Genomic DNA, 17,466 nt, shown 5'->3' with positions numbered 1-17,466 from the left:
ACCTTGGACTGGCATGAGTTGGCAAATCTATTCCAAGGGCAAAGTGATCTTGAAGGCTGCGTAATTCAGATTTGCCCAGAGCTTTTGATGTCAAAATTAAAAGTTTCAATGGGAGCTTGACGACAGCATATTTGACTTTGTGATACTGTTGCTGGGTTTAGCTTCTTGCCTTGTCCAGCTTGAGGGCTTTGAGTGCCAGAAAATTAATTTAGTCAAAAACTTAAAACCAAGTGACCTTCTTGGTCTATCAACCTTTTATCTGTTGCATTTGGACGACAATCATGCCTCGGATTAAGTTAACAGTGGTCTTTAAAACGATATGTTAGTCTCCTCTTGTCCTACTAATTTTCTCAGAATCAATACATACATCATCAAATACTGCATGCAGACTAATGGAGACAACGATTTATGGAGTATTGTGTGTTAAATGTATCACCCCTCATGTTTTCTTAACCTGTTTTTGATGGCTTTAGGACTCCATGCACCATTGCTAAGGTGCTTGTGCTCTCTTGTTCAAACATGGCAACACTGGTCTACACCTAACTGGCATTTTTAATTTACGTGTACATCCCAAGTAAATGGTAATGCCTGGGCCTAGGGCCTGTACATTTAATGATTCTGGTTGGTTGCAGCACTCATTGTGCCACCCACTAAAGTAGCCTTTAAAAAAATTGTCTGAGGCCTGCCACTGCAGCCTGTAGTGCAGTTTCAAACTGCCATTTCAACCTTGTAAAATAAACGTTTAGCTAGGCCTAAACCTTCCTTTTTAATACTTATAAGTAACACCTATGGTAGGTCCTAAAGGCTCATAGGACAGGGTGCATTGTATTTAAACAGAAAGACACGTTTTTCATGTCCTGGAAGTGATCAAATCCTAAAGTTGTGTTTCACTGTTGTAGTGCCTATCGCCCCCATTGGCTTACTCTGGTTACCTTATTACCTTTAGTAAGTGCATACTTTAGATTTGGACCACATAGGGATATGCTGTTTACACTCAAATTAACTGTAATTGTAAATCTCTTTGTTGGACAGGCCGCATGTTCGAGCTGTCCCCCCTCCCCGCAATGGGACCAGGACCCTGGCTCTCCCTGCATCCCCAGCCAGAGTCCACAAACGACCACCCGAAGTACCCTGCAATCCCTCCACTACAAGACACCAGCTCCGGACCCAGCTGGCCCGGGTCACCATCTACCCCACGACATCGACCCGGCCGCCATCTTGGGGCACTGCAGCACGAGGCCGCGTGGCCTCAACTCGACCCTAATCCCGGGCCCGGCCGGTCCCGACATCGAGGCCCCACCATCCTCCCAGGAGGCAGAGTGATCACTTGGCGAGTCAATGGGAGAAGGAATCGTCAACGGCTCTCCTCCGCCAGGTGTCGATCACCCCAGGCCGCCTGGGCGCTGGCTCCACCCCCCTGCTGGGTGTCTGGACTCCCTCATCCCGGACCTCCCGGCCCCCAGGCGCGAGGGTCCGGACATCAAAGGGGACCAGACCTATAACTGGGGCAGGGCCAGACCAGGAAGGCAGTTGTATCCTGGAGTCGAGAGACCCGAGAAGAACTCATCCGTGACTTGGCCTGCTGGCGCTGCCGCGGCCCTCTGCCTCGTGTAACCATCGTCTTGGCCTGCTGGCGCTGCCGCGGCCCTCTGCCTCGTGAAACCATCGTCTTGGCCTGCTGGCGCTGCCGCGGCCCTCTGCCTCGTGAAACCATCGTCTTGGCCTGCTGGCGCTGCCGCGGCCCTCTGCCTCGTGAAACCATCGTCTTGGCCTGCTGGCGCTGCCGCGGCCCTCTGCCTCGTGAAACCATCGACTTGGCCTGCTGGCGCTGCCGCGGCCCTCTGCTTTATGAGACTATCACCTTGGCCTGCTGGCGCTGCCGCGGCCCGATCCACAGACCCTCCAGCTCGAGGATTGTGAGCTCGCCTTTTACCACAACCTGTACCGATCCGGTACCAAGACTGTCCCGCTACCCCCTTTCCCTACAGAGACTAGAAGTGAGAGGACCCCCGGGTCCAAGTTATCCTGTATCGCTGATATCCTTGCCTTAAGAACCTTATATAAAGCCTTGAACTCGACTTGGTGTGGTGCCTGTTTGTGGGGAGGGAGGGTACTTGTCTGTACGATCGCCGGAGACGGTCCCCCTCGGGGATCTCTCCCTCGGTATCCGGCCGACCCTCAGGGTCCCCGTCTAACATTGGTGGCCAGCGACGGGATCCGAACCTACGCATAATCGTACAGAAAGTCACTCGCCCCACCACACACAACAACCATGTCAATAGAGAGCGGAACAACGGAAAAATTTCAGATGGAAAAATTGGAAGACTACAACCACCGGGAACTGAAGCAATATTGCATAGAACTTGGACTTCCAACCACAGGTCTTAGCACAAAGGAAGACTTCAAACGAGCCCTAGAAGCTTGGGCAGAAACGGGTACGGCCGTACCCCGAACACAAACAACCGAAACGAGCCCCGCACCAACTAAAGAAAGAGCGGATCTCTCCCTGGAAGAGATCCGAGAAAGAGAAAAAACCAGACTCCACGAATTAGAACTTGCCCGACTTCGCTTGGATGGGGAACTCAAGCTGGCAGAACAAAAAATAACCCTGGAACACTTACGGCTCAGGGAAGAGCGGGAAGACAAGCAAAGACAGAGGGAGCTAGAGGAAAAGAGACTAGAGTACGAACATGAGCGCAATCTCAAAGCACTGGAGATTCAGAAACAGAATAAAGACCTCGGGCTCCCCGAACGACCGACCCCGTCTGCCTCGACCGAGCCCAAGGTTCACATCCCCAAAGATGTCATCCGGGAATACCACAAGAACGATGATATCCAGCAGTGGTTTAAAGCCTATGAGGTGGCAATGACCTCCCACCGGATTCCCCGAAGCGATTGGGGAGCCGGATTATGGGGGAGGTTTGTCAACGAAGGGCGGGACGCCCTGCTGCAACTCCCGGACCAGCTAATGACCTCCTACGACCACATGAAGGCCGCCCTCCTCACTCGATACGGGCTCACACCTGAGATGTACCGCCAATGGTTCCGCGACTGCAAACGGATTCCGGGTACAACTTGGGTGGAGTACGTGAACTTTTTTAGCCGAGCCTTCGAGGGGTGGATCAAGGGCAACAAAGTAACCACCTACGAACAACTCTTTGACCTTATCGTATGGGAACACCTGTCGAACAACTGCTTCGTGGAGCTCCGGCAACACCTCCTGGACAGCAAGCTAACCGACCCTCGACAACTCGCCGCCGAAGCCGACCGGTGGGAAAGCACCCGAGTTGGCCGGAGCGCACCCAGCGAAGTATCCAGATCGTATCGCCCCCGAGGGGGAGGAGGAAGTCAGGGTCGGGGGAGAGACCCCGGCCCCTCGTCACCCCCCAGAAACCCCTCGACCCCGGTTGGCCGGGGAAGCCCTGCCGTCCGGGCCGGTTTCCGGGCCAACATTACGTGCCACAGGTGCCAGCGACCCGGCCACTACGCCAGTGATCCCAACTGCCCAAAGAATCCGAACACGACTCCCCGCCAAGTTGCAGCGGCGGCCCTAGGGGAAGAAATAATCCCGGAAGACCAAGAGGAGTACGAGACCGATCCCTCGGAATGGGCACCCGCCGCCATGGCACTGGTCTGCTTAGGGGAGAGAGACATGATTCCGCGGGCCCCCCTTCCCGCCAACACACAGAAGTACGGTCAATGGGTTAACATCAATGGTCGCCGGGCGGAAGCCCTCCGCGACACCGGGGCCAGTGTAACGGCGGTCCGACGCCACCTCGTCACTCCAGACCAAATCTTGCCGAACATTCTTTGCCCTGTTCGATCAGCCGACAACTCCGAAAGCCTATGCCACATGGCCTGCGTCCCCTTCGAGTGGGGAGGAGTAACAGGGATGTTAAAAGTAACTGTCCGCGATGATGCCCCCGTGGACTGCCTCCTAGGAAACGACCTTGAAAGCTCTCCCTGGGCAGCTGTCGAACGGAGGGAGCACCTGGGGATGCTTGGCCTCCCCGAATGGGTCTGCGTCACGACCCGGTCCATGACCGCCCGCGCGGTCCCCAGCCCAGAAGAGCCCGAGTGGCCAGAACCTCCTCCCGCGCTCCTCCCAGAGGAGGCCGCCCCAGAAGCCATTCCCTTGACCCAAACCGAAGAAGGACCCGACCAGCTTCGGGACGTCCCTGACCTGGCACAATGGCGGCAGGAGGGAGGCCCCACGCAGGAACAATTCCGGGCCGAGCAAAAAACCTGTCCTTCTCTCGAAGGACTCCGGCAGCAAGCCCTGGCCCAGAGCACCGGGGATACCTCGGGGGCCCACTGGATCTACTGGGACCAAGACCTGCTCTACAGCGAGCAGAAAATTGCAGAACTAGGGGCCAGTCGGGTGCTGGTGGTGCCCCTTCGCTTCCGAGACTTCCTCCTGAACCTAGCCCACGATGTCCCCCTTGCCGGACACCTGGGGCAGGATAAAACCTACGACCGCCTGGTGACCCATTTTTTCTGGCCCCACATGCGGAAGGATGTCACCAACCACTGCAAGGCCTGCCCCACCTGCCAGGCCAGCGGAAAAAGTGGCCGAAAAATCAAAGCACCATTACAACCCTTTCCTGTCGTCACCACCCCGTTTGAACGAGTGGGAATAGACATTGTGGGGCCCCTCGACCCTCGAACAGCCCAAGGACACCGGTTCATCCTGGTCCTCGTAGACCACGCCACCCGCTATCCCGAGGCCATCCCTCTTCGGACTGTGACGGCCCCCGTGGTGGGCCGGGCCCTGATGGGGATCTTCTCCCGGGTGGGGTTCCCCCGGGAGGTCGTCAGTGACAGGGGCACGAACTTTATCTCCAGATATATGAAGTCCCTCTGGCAGCAATGCGGGGTCACCTACAAATTCACGACCCCCTATCACCCGCAAGGAAACGGACTGGTCGAGAGATTCAACCGCACCCTCAAGGGGATGATTATGGGTCTAGAAGAACCCCTTCGACGCCAGTGGGACGTACTGCTTCCATGCCTCCTGTTTGCCTATCGGGAGGTCCCGCAGAAGTCCCTCGGCTTCAGCCCCTTTGAACTACTGTACGGGCACCCCGTCCGGGGCCCCCTCAGCCTAGTCAAGGAAGGTTGGGAGCAGCCTCCCCAGAAAACTCCCCCGGACATCTACCGGTATCTCCTGGCTCTCCGCAACCAGACCCGGCGGTTCCGAGACACCGCCAAAGCCAACCTCGAGGCCAGTCAGGAGGACATGAAGAGGTGGTACGATCAGCACACGTCCTCCATTGAGTTCGAACCTGGACAACAGGTCTGGGTGATGTCCCCGGTTGAGCCCTGTGCCCTCCAAGACAGATGGTCCGGGCCCTTCAAGGTAATCGAACGCAAGGGGCCCGTCACCTATTTAATCGACATGGAGACTGCCCGGAACCCCCTACGGGTCCTCCATGCCAACAGGCTCAAACCCCATTTTGTGCGATCCGAACTCAGCCTCCTGATGGCTACCGATACTGGGACAGAAGAAGACTCCGAACCCCTTCCGGACTTACTGAGGGCCCTCGAGCAGGATGGCTCAGTGGAAGGAGTCCAGCTCTCCGAGGCCCTGTCCCCGGAGCAACGCCAAGACTGCCAAACGCTCCTGAGGCAGTTCGCCTCCCTGTTCTCCCTCACCCCCGGAGTCACCCCCTGGTGCCTCCACGATGTGGACACCGGGGACAGCCCTCCTATTCGACACCGAGCATACCGCGTACCAGACCGGGTACGAGCCTGCATCCAGACCGAGGTGTCCAAGATGCTGACCCTAGGAGTGATCGAACCCTCAGACAGTCCCTGGGCGAGCCCAGTCGTCCTGGTTCCCAAGGCAGCTGCCCCGGGCGTTGCCCCTGAGCTCCGGTTCTGCGTGGACTATCGAGGGCTGAATGCAGTTACCCGGACCGACGCTCATCCCATCCCCCGGGCAGACGAGCTAATTGACCGGATGGGGGCCGCCCGCTACCTGAGCATCTTCGACCTAACAGCGGGCTACTGGCAGATCGGCCTCACCCCTAGGGCCCAAGAACGATCCGCCTTCTCTACCCCAGACGGGCACTACCACTTTAAAGTCATGCCCTTCGGCATGAAAAACGCCCCGGCAACGTTCCAACGGCTGGTAAACCAGGTACTGGCGGGCCTGGAAGACTTCAGCGCCGCCTACCTGGACGACATTGCTGTGTACAGCCACCAGTGGACCGACCACCTCCGCCACCTGCGGGAGGTTCTACACGCCCTCCAGCAAGCCGGGCTCACCATCAAGGCCAGCAAGTGCCAAGTTGGCCAAGGGTCCGTGACCTACCTGGGACACCAAGTGGGAAGCGGGCTGGTGGCCCCTCTCCAACTCAAGATTGCTGCCATCCAGGCCTGGCAACCCCCTACGAGCCAAACGGAGGTCCGGGCCTTCCTGGGGCTCACCGGATACTACCGGCGGTTCGTGAAGGACTATGGCAGCATCGTGGGGCCCCTCACAGAGCTCACCTCCAAAAAGAGCCCCAAAACCGTCAACTGGACCCCGGACTGCCAATCAGCCTTCGAGAAGCTAAAGACCGCCATGTGCACAGCCCCCGTGCTCCAGGCTCCCGACTACAGCCGGGAATTCATTGTGCAGACGGACGCCTCCGATCATGGTGTGGGGGCCGTCCTCTCCCAACTCAACACCGAAGGGGTCGACCATCCGGTGGTCTTCATCAGCAGACGCCTCTTGCCCCGAGAACAGCGCTGGAGCACCATTGAGAGGGAGGCCTTCGCCGTAGTCTGGGCACTCAAGAAGCTCCGGCCATACCTCTTCGGCACCCACTTCCGGGTGCAAACAGACCACCGACCCCTGCAATGGCTGATGCAAATGCGGGGGGAGAACCCGAAGCTGTTGCGCTGGTCCATCTCCCTGCAGGGGATGGACTTCACGGTGGAACATCGTCCAGGCCAGGACCACGCCAACGCCGACGGCCTGTCACGCTTTTTCCGCCTCAGCGAGGAGAGTCCCCAGGAAGATGGCTGACTCTCCCCGCCTTCAGCTGGGGGGGACGCATGTTGGACAGGCCGCATGTTCGAGCTGTCCCCCCTCCCCGCAATGGGACCAGGACCCTGGCTCTCCCTGCATCCCCAGCCAGAGTCCACAAACGACCACCCGAAGTACCCTGCAATCCCTCCACTACAAGACACCAGCTCCGGACCCAGCTGGCCCGGGTCACCATCTACCCCACGACATCGACCCGGCCGCCATCTTGGGGCACTGCAGCACGAGGCCGCGTGGCCTCAACTCGACCCTAATCCCGGGCCCGGCCGGTCCCGACATCGAGGCCCCACCATCCTCCCAGGAGGCAGAGTGATCACTTGGCGAGTCAATGGGAGAAGGAATCGTCAACGGCTCTCCTCCGCCAGGTGTCGATCACCCCAGGCCGCCTGGGCGCTGGCTCCACCCCCCTGCTGGGTGTCTGGACTCCCTCATCCCGGACCTCCCGGCCCCCAGGCGCGAGGGTCCGGACATCAAAGGGGACCAGACCTATAACTGGGGCAGGGCCAGACCAGGAAGGCAGTTGTATCCTGGAGTCGAGAGACCCGAGAAGAACTCATCCGTGACTTGGCCTGCTGGCGCTGCCGCGGCCCTCTGCCTCGTGTAACCATCGTCTTGGCCTGCTGGCGCTGCCGCGGCCCTCTGCCTCGTGAAACCATCGTCTTGGCCTGCTGGCGCTGCCGCGGCCCTCTGCCTCGTGAAACCATCGTCTTGGCCTGCTGGCGCTGCCGCGGCCCTCTGCCTCGTGAAACCATCGTCTTGGCCTGCTGGCGCTGCCGCGGCCCTCTGCCTCGTGAAACCATCGACTTGGCCTGCTGGCGCTGCCGCGGCCCTCTGCTTTATGAGACTATCACCTTGGCCTGCTGGCGCTGCCGCGGCCCGATCCACAGACCCTCCAGCTCGAGGATTGTGAGCTCGCCTTTTACCACAACCTGTACCGATCCGGTACCAAGACTGTCCCGCTACCCCCTTTCCCTACAGAGACTAGAAGTGAGAGGACCCCCGGGTCCAAGTTATCCTGTATCGCTGATATCCTTGCCTTAAGAACCTTATATAAAGCCTTGAACTCGACTTGGTGTGGTGCCTGTTTGTGGGGAGGGAGGGTACTTGTCTGTACGATCGCCGGAGACGGTCCCCCTCGGGGATCTCTCCCTCGGTATCCGGCCGACCCTCAGGGTCCCCGTCTAACACTCTTTAATAGTGAAGTGGGATGTTGAGTTAAAATTCTGAAAATCTCTACTTTAGATTTTGGCATTTTCTTATCACTCCCAACGGTACCTTCTGCAAGTGTCCTGGGTCACATGAATGAATGACACTGCTGCTGGAGTTCGTGTATTACTTCCAGACAGTGACGCAAAGAGGGATTTGGTTTGGACAGAATGGGACATCTTGGCAGGACGACTGGAGAGGAGCAGTATCCCACCTTTATTTATACTTCAAAGTGCTATGCCTACAACGCACACAAAGGAGCCTGACACAAGTTCTTCCCTGCCTTTTGCCACCCTAGACAGTTTGGAGCCTTGACCAGGGGAAGGGGAGGAACTTTCCAAAATCAGTTATGGGGGTAGGACAGGGAATCCCCCCCACACAAAGGATGGCACTAGGTATAAATATTAGCCCTTCTGAACCACAAATCATTAACACTCCTGAGTCAATGAAGATTTAGAAGAAGGACTGCCCGGCTGCCAGAGGACTGACCTTCTGCTTTTCTACTGTCTGAAGAAGTAAGAGTAAACCTGCTTGCCTTGATCCCAGGCTATTCAGAGTGACTTCAAGAGCCAGTTAGCTGGCTTACTGTGTGAGCTGCAGGGACACAACAAGCTTCAGAGACTGCCCAGCTGATCACCTGCAACTGAACCTGCCTGGACTTGCCTGAACCCTGATGCTAGCCTTTGCTGGATTGAGTCCTGATCCCTATGGGGTGTCCCACAGGTCCTGGACCCTTGGCTGGCATCGGCGGGAGCCCCTCCAATGAAATAATTGAGAAAACCTAAAGCAACAAGAGACCTGCACTTCACGCTGCAGCAGCGACAGTCCATGATGACCACCAATGTGAACCTCCAGAGACGACTGGATCTTCATTCTACAGCAACGCCCATCTGCAACACTCAACCTGTTCTTCACACTGGAAACCTCCTCCTTGCGGCCTCTTCCAACATGAACTGAACTTTTCATGCTAGACCGAGGAAGGTAATTTTTCAGGGGGACTAAACTAGACACTATATCCAACCCATGCAAAGGGTGGCCTGAATTTGCGGATTTCCCCTAATCTAATGCGACCAGATGACCAAGAGTGGTGCTTTGTGCTTTTAGGAGCTATTCTCTGTTAAAACGTTGTATCTCTCCGGTTCTACTGATTTGATTTTTGTTACTCTGGTATTAGATTATTTAATAAAATGTACTCTATTTTACTAAGTTGATTTGGGATTTTTCATATGTTGTGTTGACACTTTTTTACTGTTTGTGTGCTGCATATGTGCTTTTACACTTTACCTCTAAGTTAAGCCTGACTGCTTTTGTGCCAGGCTACCAGAGGGTGAAGCACAGGTAACTTTAGTGACTTTTGTGGATGATCTTGAAAAGGCTTGTGGTTGTTGGTTGGGCATGTTTAATAACCACTCAACCAAAAACTCAATTTCTCAAACATTTACATTTCAGAAATAAACAAGTGATATTTAAAACAATGCAATAATGCCTAATTAGCAGGATAAATATTTCTAGGGCGGTGACCTCAGGAGGTTGTTCCTTGGTGTTCCTGGATGCAGAGATGCCTTGTGTGCAAGAGTTGTAGACATCCTTCTTGGGAAATTCGAAGAACTTGTTGTTAGCTGATGTGAGTACCTCCCCGAATCAAGGGGGACAAAAAAAAACAATATCCAAACAGGGCTTTGTGCAGATGCAGACAGCAAATCTATTTTAACAGGTTTGTTTTGGCATTTCATTTTTGAAAATAATAAACAAATTTACTTTGCCGGAGCCATTTAGAAAAGTTACAGTGCATTGCAAAAACCAACATGACGGGAGATCCTTCAATGATCGAAATGTCTGCCAGGTCAGCAGCGGACATTAGGGCGACCGAGTAATTTACTCAATCACCCTAGCGGTGGACAGGCTGTCCGCCAAATTATAAATCAGGCCCTTTCTCCATCTTTCACCATCTTTAGTTCACATATAAAACACATCTCTTGATTTAACAATTGCAGTAATGACAAGTGGTAAGAGACATGTTCATTACGCAGTGAGCACTACTTAAATGCCTTAACTCATTCTTCATTCATTCATTTATTGATTTTTTAAAAATTCGTTCTAATCAAGGTGCCTGCCACATGGTAGATTGTTTCTGTGGTCTAATAAGTATTGAAGTGCAGTTTTACCTGTGTACATGCAGATACAGTCTTCAGTACCATGCATTGAGAAAACAATGCACCAGCTCTCTCCACAGTTTGGGCCATATTATCAAGGCCCGGTGTTAAAATGATCGCCGTTTTATCGGCAGGAAACTGCCGATAAAACGGCGATAATGGGTTTGATAATACGCTCTTGTTAATTCCCATAGAAGCCCATGTTATGGTGTTAACATGGGCTTCTATGGGAATTAACAAGGGCGTATTATCAAGCCCATTATCGCCATTTTATCGGCAGTTTCCTGCCAATAAAAGGCGATAATTTTAACACCGGGCCTTGATAATATGGCCCTTTGTTTGTCCAGCAATCGTTAACTGTTTCCATATTCATTATGTAACTGGGTAAAGAGTCCAGAGTCATTAGTTTTGCAAAACATGTTTGTTTCAAATAGACGGTTTGCCCGATGGTGTGAACCGACCTGAAGGTTCAAAGGCTGCCAAATCTAGGGCTGAATATGCGTAATTAACTTCATTATCTTCATGTATCTGGAACCCGGGATAATGGTGAAGATTGCAAGTAACCTGGGCTTGTAGTTATGTGATCTCATGTGCGTATGCTATTGTACATTAAATAAGAAGGGTTTATATATGATTAAAAAGAGAATAATGCTTTAAACCAGACTGGGCGAATTGATGTGATGCTGTGGATGCCATGAAAACGATGGACTGACCTTTACTGTTCACCGCGCACATTTGCAAAGCAGGAAATTGGAAGAATGTGGAGTTACTAAGGTAACCACCCACAGTGTAATAAAAGTATTTTACATTTTTACAAGGAGTTAAACAACTGAATTCAGGAAATGACATGATGTTATTACGTAGGTGCTTATTTCGAAGAACCTCTCTTCGTCTATTGAGAAGTACGAACCCATAGTTCATAGGGTTTATTGCTGGTGTGGAGTATCTCCAGTTTTACTCCCCCCAAGCATTTATGATTCAAAGTGAGAACACTACACATGAAAAGGTCCCAACCCTAGAGTGCGTCATTTTGTCCAGAGTGAGCAAGCCAACATATGAAATCAAGCACCTTGAAGCTATCATCCATACTCAAATTCCATTTTCAAAGTTTCTCAAATGCATTTTTTAAAGCCATACCGTTTTGGACAGCAATAACTCTGCAAAGTCAGCACAGAGTATATGAGCCTCCTTCAGGCTAAGATATGTAAATGGGCGAACTTGATTTGCTTGAGCTCTCCACACACAAGCTATGTTAGAAACAGTGTTTCTGGCTGAAAGAGGTATGCACCCCGTCTAAGCAGAAACCACAATCCTAGTCAGGGTAAGTCAGATACACTCTCTAAATTAACCAGTGCTCACCCTCACATATCTTGGTACAGAGCAGTCATGCCTAACTTAAGAGGCAATGTGTAAAGTATTTGTGCAACACTTAATACAGAAAAACAGTGAAAACAACATACAAAAATAGTCCACACCAGGTTAGAAAAATGGAGCTGAATTTAATGAACAAAATGACGAACATCCAAAAAGTAGAACGAGAGTTATGAATTGCTAAAGAATATCTTAAAATATAGTGCTTAGAAACATAAAGCGTCAAACAAGGCTGTCCAGTTGTGCTGGCCAGATCAAATCCGGAAAGTCAGGCTGACTGTGATGTAGTGCGTGTGTGATACAGGAGTCACGCAGGGCCTGCTGCAAACTGTACTATCACGGAGGAAGAGTCGACATAGAGGAACACGCTGTGAGAAGTAGTCGAAGGCGATGCATTAGCATCGATCCAGAGGATTGTAGGAGATGCGTTGGTTTCAAGTCGTGCAGTAGAGAGATGCATTGTCAGTGAACTCCTGGTGATGAAGACAATGTGTCATTGTCGAGCGACGCTGTTGGCTATGTGGTGTCCTCAAAGCGGCGATGCGTCAGAGTCGAACAGAATGAGTCACTTCCAACCGGCTTAAAGTGGATATTGGTAGAAGGCAGCCAGGAAACCCACATGCAAGGACCCATATTGGATTGGCCCCATTTGGCAGGGTAAGACACACAGTTGGCAGAGTCCAGAGGCTGTAACAGGGTTGCATGAAGTCTTTGATGTCCCTGAGACTTCAGAACAGGAGGCAAGCCAGAATGCCCCTAGCGTCACTTGGTTCCGAGGATGTAAAGCTGCAAGTACAGTCCTTCTCGCTACCAGGCAAGGATGGCAGGAGGCAGCAGGGAACGCAAAACAAAGCAGGAGCCCAGCAAAGTGCAGCAGAGTGACAGTCCTTTCAGGAACACACTAGGCCTCCTTCTTGGTAGAATGACCTCAGGTCCAGAGGTTTCCTGAGTTGGAGTTGTCATGGGCCCAGTTGTGCCTTTGAAGCAGGGGAGACTTCAAAGAGAGGCCTTTGCAGTAGAAAAGGTTCCAGTCCTTTCTGCCCTGGCTCCAGACTCACTACGGGGGCGGGAGGCAGCTCTTTGTATAGGGACAGGCACAGCCCTAATAAGGTGGAAGTGTCAGCTCCTTCCTCCCATTCTGCCCAAGATTGGCCATCAGAATATTAAAGGCCCATTAGTCACACCTCAGCTCCATTTGTGTGACTGTCGAAAGGTAATGTACAAAGCCCAGCTATCCCCCAATCCAGACATGTATTCAGAGACCAGCAGAGGCACAGAATGGTTAAAGTAAGAAATGCCAATTTTCTAAAGGTGCCATTTCCATATTTTCAAACTGAAAATCCAGCTTCACCATAAGTTGTGATTATAAATTGTGATTGCGGAGACCCCAAACTCGAAATATCAATCTTTTCCCAATTGGAAATTACCCTTATAAACTGTAATACGGTAATCCCAATGTCAACCTATCTGAGTGATAGGCCTTGAAGTCATGAAAAATTATTTCACGAGTTTTTCACTACCTGGGCATTTAAAACTTAAAAGTACATGTCCAACTTTTAAAATACGCTGCACCGTGATCTTGGAGCAGGTCAGGCCCTTCCCTAGGTGTGACTTGAATGCACACCTAGTCAAGGCCCCCAGAGGAAGAGTCAGCACAAGTCGTGCTACACCCGCACAATAACAGGAACCAAACCCCCTGGCCCACCGCTGATGTCAAAACAATAATGATAAAAGGTACTATCTGACCCTAATAGAATCAGGTGAATACACCTTGACCGAACTAGACCCTGACATTACACAGTCTCAAATCACAGAGACATACACGGTCTCTATCACAATTTTTTCTTTCTAGGTCCTGAAGAAAGTCCACTTGACCCGCTTGGGCAACAAATAGGGCGGAAACATGTTGACCTTTTTATGGATATACTAAAGTGTGGAAGACTCCTAATCACCCTTCCTACGGCTCGAAACAATTATAGAAAAGCTCGAACCCAGACCCATTAACATTTTCTTTAACCTGGCTATACGAGCCTTTCAACCATTTTTTCATCTACACGAATACCCAATATCAATGATCACTACTTCAGTAACCAGTGGTTCACCACCAGGCGGAGGAATCATAAGGATCAACCCTATGATGATGCTGTCACGTTTTCAAGAGTGAGGCGGAGAATCAAGATATACCGCCACCCCAGCCTCTGTACGTGAATAAGGGTTTTTTACTGGGTTATTACACAAAAATAGATAAACCCTGGTTATTCAGGACAAGTGATCCATTTGATTTTTTTGATATACAAATAAGGAAGCCAAATGAACAGCAGCTTCCTCCTTCTCCCCCCTCCTGATTTGATATGGTAGGAAAGGACCTGCAGTATGCATCTGAAGCTGTCCTCATTTGAGATCTATAAAAGTGGGTGATAAGCCTGTCAAAGATCTTGTTTTTCCCCAAATGAACTGCCAGTGGCACATCATGAGCCAGACCCAGCAGGAAGTGTAATGTCCTCCCCAGCCTGGGTACTTGCCAATGGCTACACCATGCATAGAGCTTAGTATAATACCTCTTTATTCTTCTGTGTGTAACAGCGAACTCAACATTCTAAACCCGCATTCATATCACTATGCTGTAATGCTTACATCACAGTTCTACAGAGTCTATCTGCATCCACAAGGGTTCCATCATTGCTAACTCATGCGGCACTATATCTCCCCCTCTGTTAAATAAAAAATTTAAATGTTTTACAAATATATGCACAATGATATTTATTCAATGACTCTTTTTGGTGCTTTGATTACACCTCCCGACTGTGTTTTTGGAAACTGGAGACAGTCAATAGAAGTGTCCATCTCTTTGCATAGGTGCTTTAAGAACAACAGCAATCGGGGGGCTTCACTTGTCCTTTCAGACCCAGTCTCTCTATTGATATCAGTGACTGATGAACGATGAGCCAGATGTCGAAATATGAGGTATCTCACATAATAGACTTCCCCGGACGTTGGGCAGTCACCATGTGTCCTTTGCTGGTCACAGCATGAAAGGGCTCAGCATTGAAGGGAGCATCAGATTTCTGTTGTCTAGATTGATGAACAAGCACTTGATCTCTGGTGAAAATATTGTCCTTTGCATGTTGGTGCTCGTCTGCATAGACCTTCATCCTCCTTTTACGATCCAAGTCTTTTACACAGATTTCTTCATTAGTACTTGATCTTCTGGTGGTCCACTGTGTTACTTGGTCGTCATGGCTCTCCTGAACATCAAGGTTGCAGGGATTTCACCTGTGTTTGAGTGAGGGGTAAATCGGTAAGCTCAAAGTGTAGAATTCAAGACAGTTTAAGGTTGAGCTTTTCCAGTCAAGCACGCTGCACAACTTTCTTAAGAGTACTCAGTTCAACAAGGTCGCTGGCCATGGCCAAAGAGGCATGCTCTTGTGATGCTTCAGATTAAGATGACTGAGAAAGCCTTTGGATTCTTGACTGTGGAAAGGTGGGCCATTGTCAGATTTAAAGATCGCAGGAACACCCCATGTTGCGAAGATGCCATCTAATCTCTGGACGACTGTTTCTTGAGTGATGGATGAGAGATCTTCTATTAATGGAAAGCGGGAGTATTCATCAAAAATCACCATTAGGTGATGCCCATTGTCAAGAGGACTGAAGAAGTCAACAGCTATTCTTTCCTTTACTTGCTTTGGCAACTCTGAGATGTTTAAGATGCTTTGAGTTGTTTTCCATGAAAGGCAGTTGCATAAATGACAGGTCTTCAATTCTTTTTCAACTCTCTCATTAAGATGTGGAAACTAGACTCTTGTGGCCACGATTCCACGATGTCCTTCATAGGCCCCTTCAATGATCTGTTGTCGCAGACCCTCCAGAATCAATCAAGCAATCAGTCAATCAAGGATTTATAGAGTGTGACAAATCACCTGTGAGTGTCACAAGGCGCTGGAGTTGCTAGCTGCTTTGTTGTGGACTGTTCCTTCGAACAGCCAGGTCTTAAGATCTTTCCTCAATTGCAGTTGTGATGAGGTGGTGATTCGAGGTGTAGGGAGAATCATTCAAAGCTCTGGAGAGAAGGATTAACCTCCACTGTTGCTTTCATGGGTTCAGGGGGTGTCTGCGAGGAATCGGGAGACTTAACGTAGGTGTCTGGTAGTTGATATAAGGTCATGCTTTTGTTGACTTATGCCAGTCCTTTATAGTACAGGGCCTTGTGTGCAAGGGTCAACATCTTGAACTTGCATCTCCTCTGGATTGGAGCCAGTGTAGCATCCTGAGGTTTGGCGTGATGTGGTTTCATCTGGTGAGGTCCAGGATGAGTCTGACTGCTGAGTTCTGTATTGTCTGTAGTCTCTTCAGGAGGTGAGCTGTGATTCCTACGTAAAGTGTGTTCCCTTAGTCCATCCTTCTGGTGCTGAGGGCCTGCGTAACGGTCCTTCTTTGATTGACTGGGAGCCGCTTGAAGATCTTGCGGCGTTTGCAAAGGGTGTGAAAGTAGGCAGATTAAACTGTGCTTCCCTGTTCCTTTATGGATAGCTTGCTGTCCAAGATGATGCTGAGGTTGTGGGCATGGTCTGATGGGTAGATCAGGTTCCACAGGCCACCACGTTTAGATTCACAACAAGGCATTGTCCCAAATATGAGGACTTCAGTCTTGTCCATTTTAAGCTTGAGACAGTTGTTCTTCATCCAGTTTGCAATGTTGATCAAGCATCTGTGGAAGCTGGATCTGGAAGTGGTGGGGTCTTTTGACAGCGAATAGTAATTTTGCCCCCTACCACTGACCAGTCCCTTCCCGGACCTAAGCACCCCGCAGTATTAGAATAGTATTTTTGCCCCCCACCACTGGCCAGCACCTTCTCTAAGATAAATCATTTATTTCAATGAAATTTGATAGCTGTATGTCCATGTTTAAATTCTGTGAATGTATTTGAAAAAGAAAAAAATAATTTTGGTTTGAGATTGTTTTGCTTAATATTAAATGTAAATTGTGTTAAACATTCACTTACTCCAGAGAGAAGATGAGAAATCTATTGCTGTATGTGTATGACTAAGATCTGAAAATGTATTAAAAATACATTTTAGGTATGCAAATCAATTGTTTCCTATGCAAATGTGTTTTATTTAAAACTTAGGTTTATTTATTTGTTTGTGGTTGAACCACATCAAATGCCGTCAGAGGCAGCAGGCAGCAGGCAGCAGGCAGAGGGACAGTCTGACACTTTTTTAACGGGCTCCTTGAGCCCCTCAGACCGTCAGAAGGTCAGTAATCACTACAATAAGCGCTGTGCCTTCTCAGGCACCACCGTAGGGATTACAATGTCCCTTTCCGCCTGCCCTTTCATGGCTGTTCGCCCGCCATGAAAAGTCAGGCAGAACGTGACTAGACCCTCCACTATGAGGTCTGCAACAGCTCTGCACCACGTGGATGGCAGCGCATGTGGCTTGCCACACGGTGCAGGGATGTTTTCAAAGTGTATATTTTCTAATGCGGCTAGTGCTGCAGCCCACAGCACAAGTCACAATAGAAAATATACTCTTAGCAACTGCTGTGAAGGGGCCGCATTGTAATTAGGGCAGGGGCACTGCCGACTCCAGCCCCTCTTCCGCTACGGTGCAAGTCGGACAAGAGTCTGACTGGCATCGTTATGATGCCCTATACTTACTTCTGTCAATAGATGGCAGTGTTTGAAGTCCAAGCTGTCACTT

This window comes from Lissotriton helveticus, chromosome 4_1 (genome assembly GCF_964261635.1).
Source record: "Lissotriton helveticus chromosome 4_1, aLisHel1.1, whole genome shotgun sequence".
NCBI lineage: Eukaryota > Metazoa > Chordata > Amphibia > Caudata > Salamandridae > Lissotriton > Lissotriton helveticus.
This window is presented reverse-complemented; position numbering follows the sequence as displayed.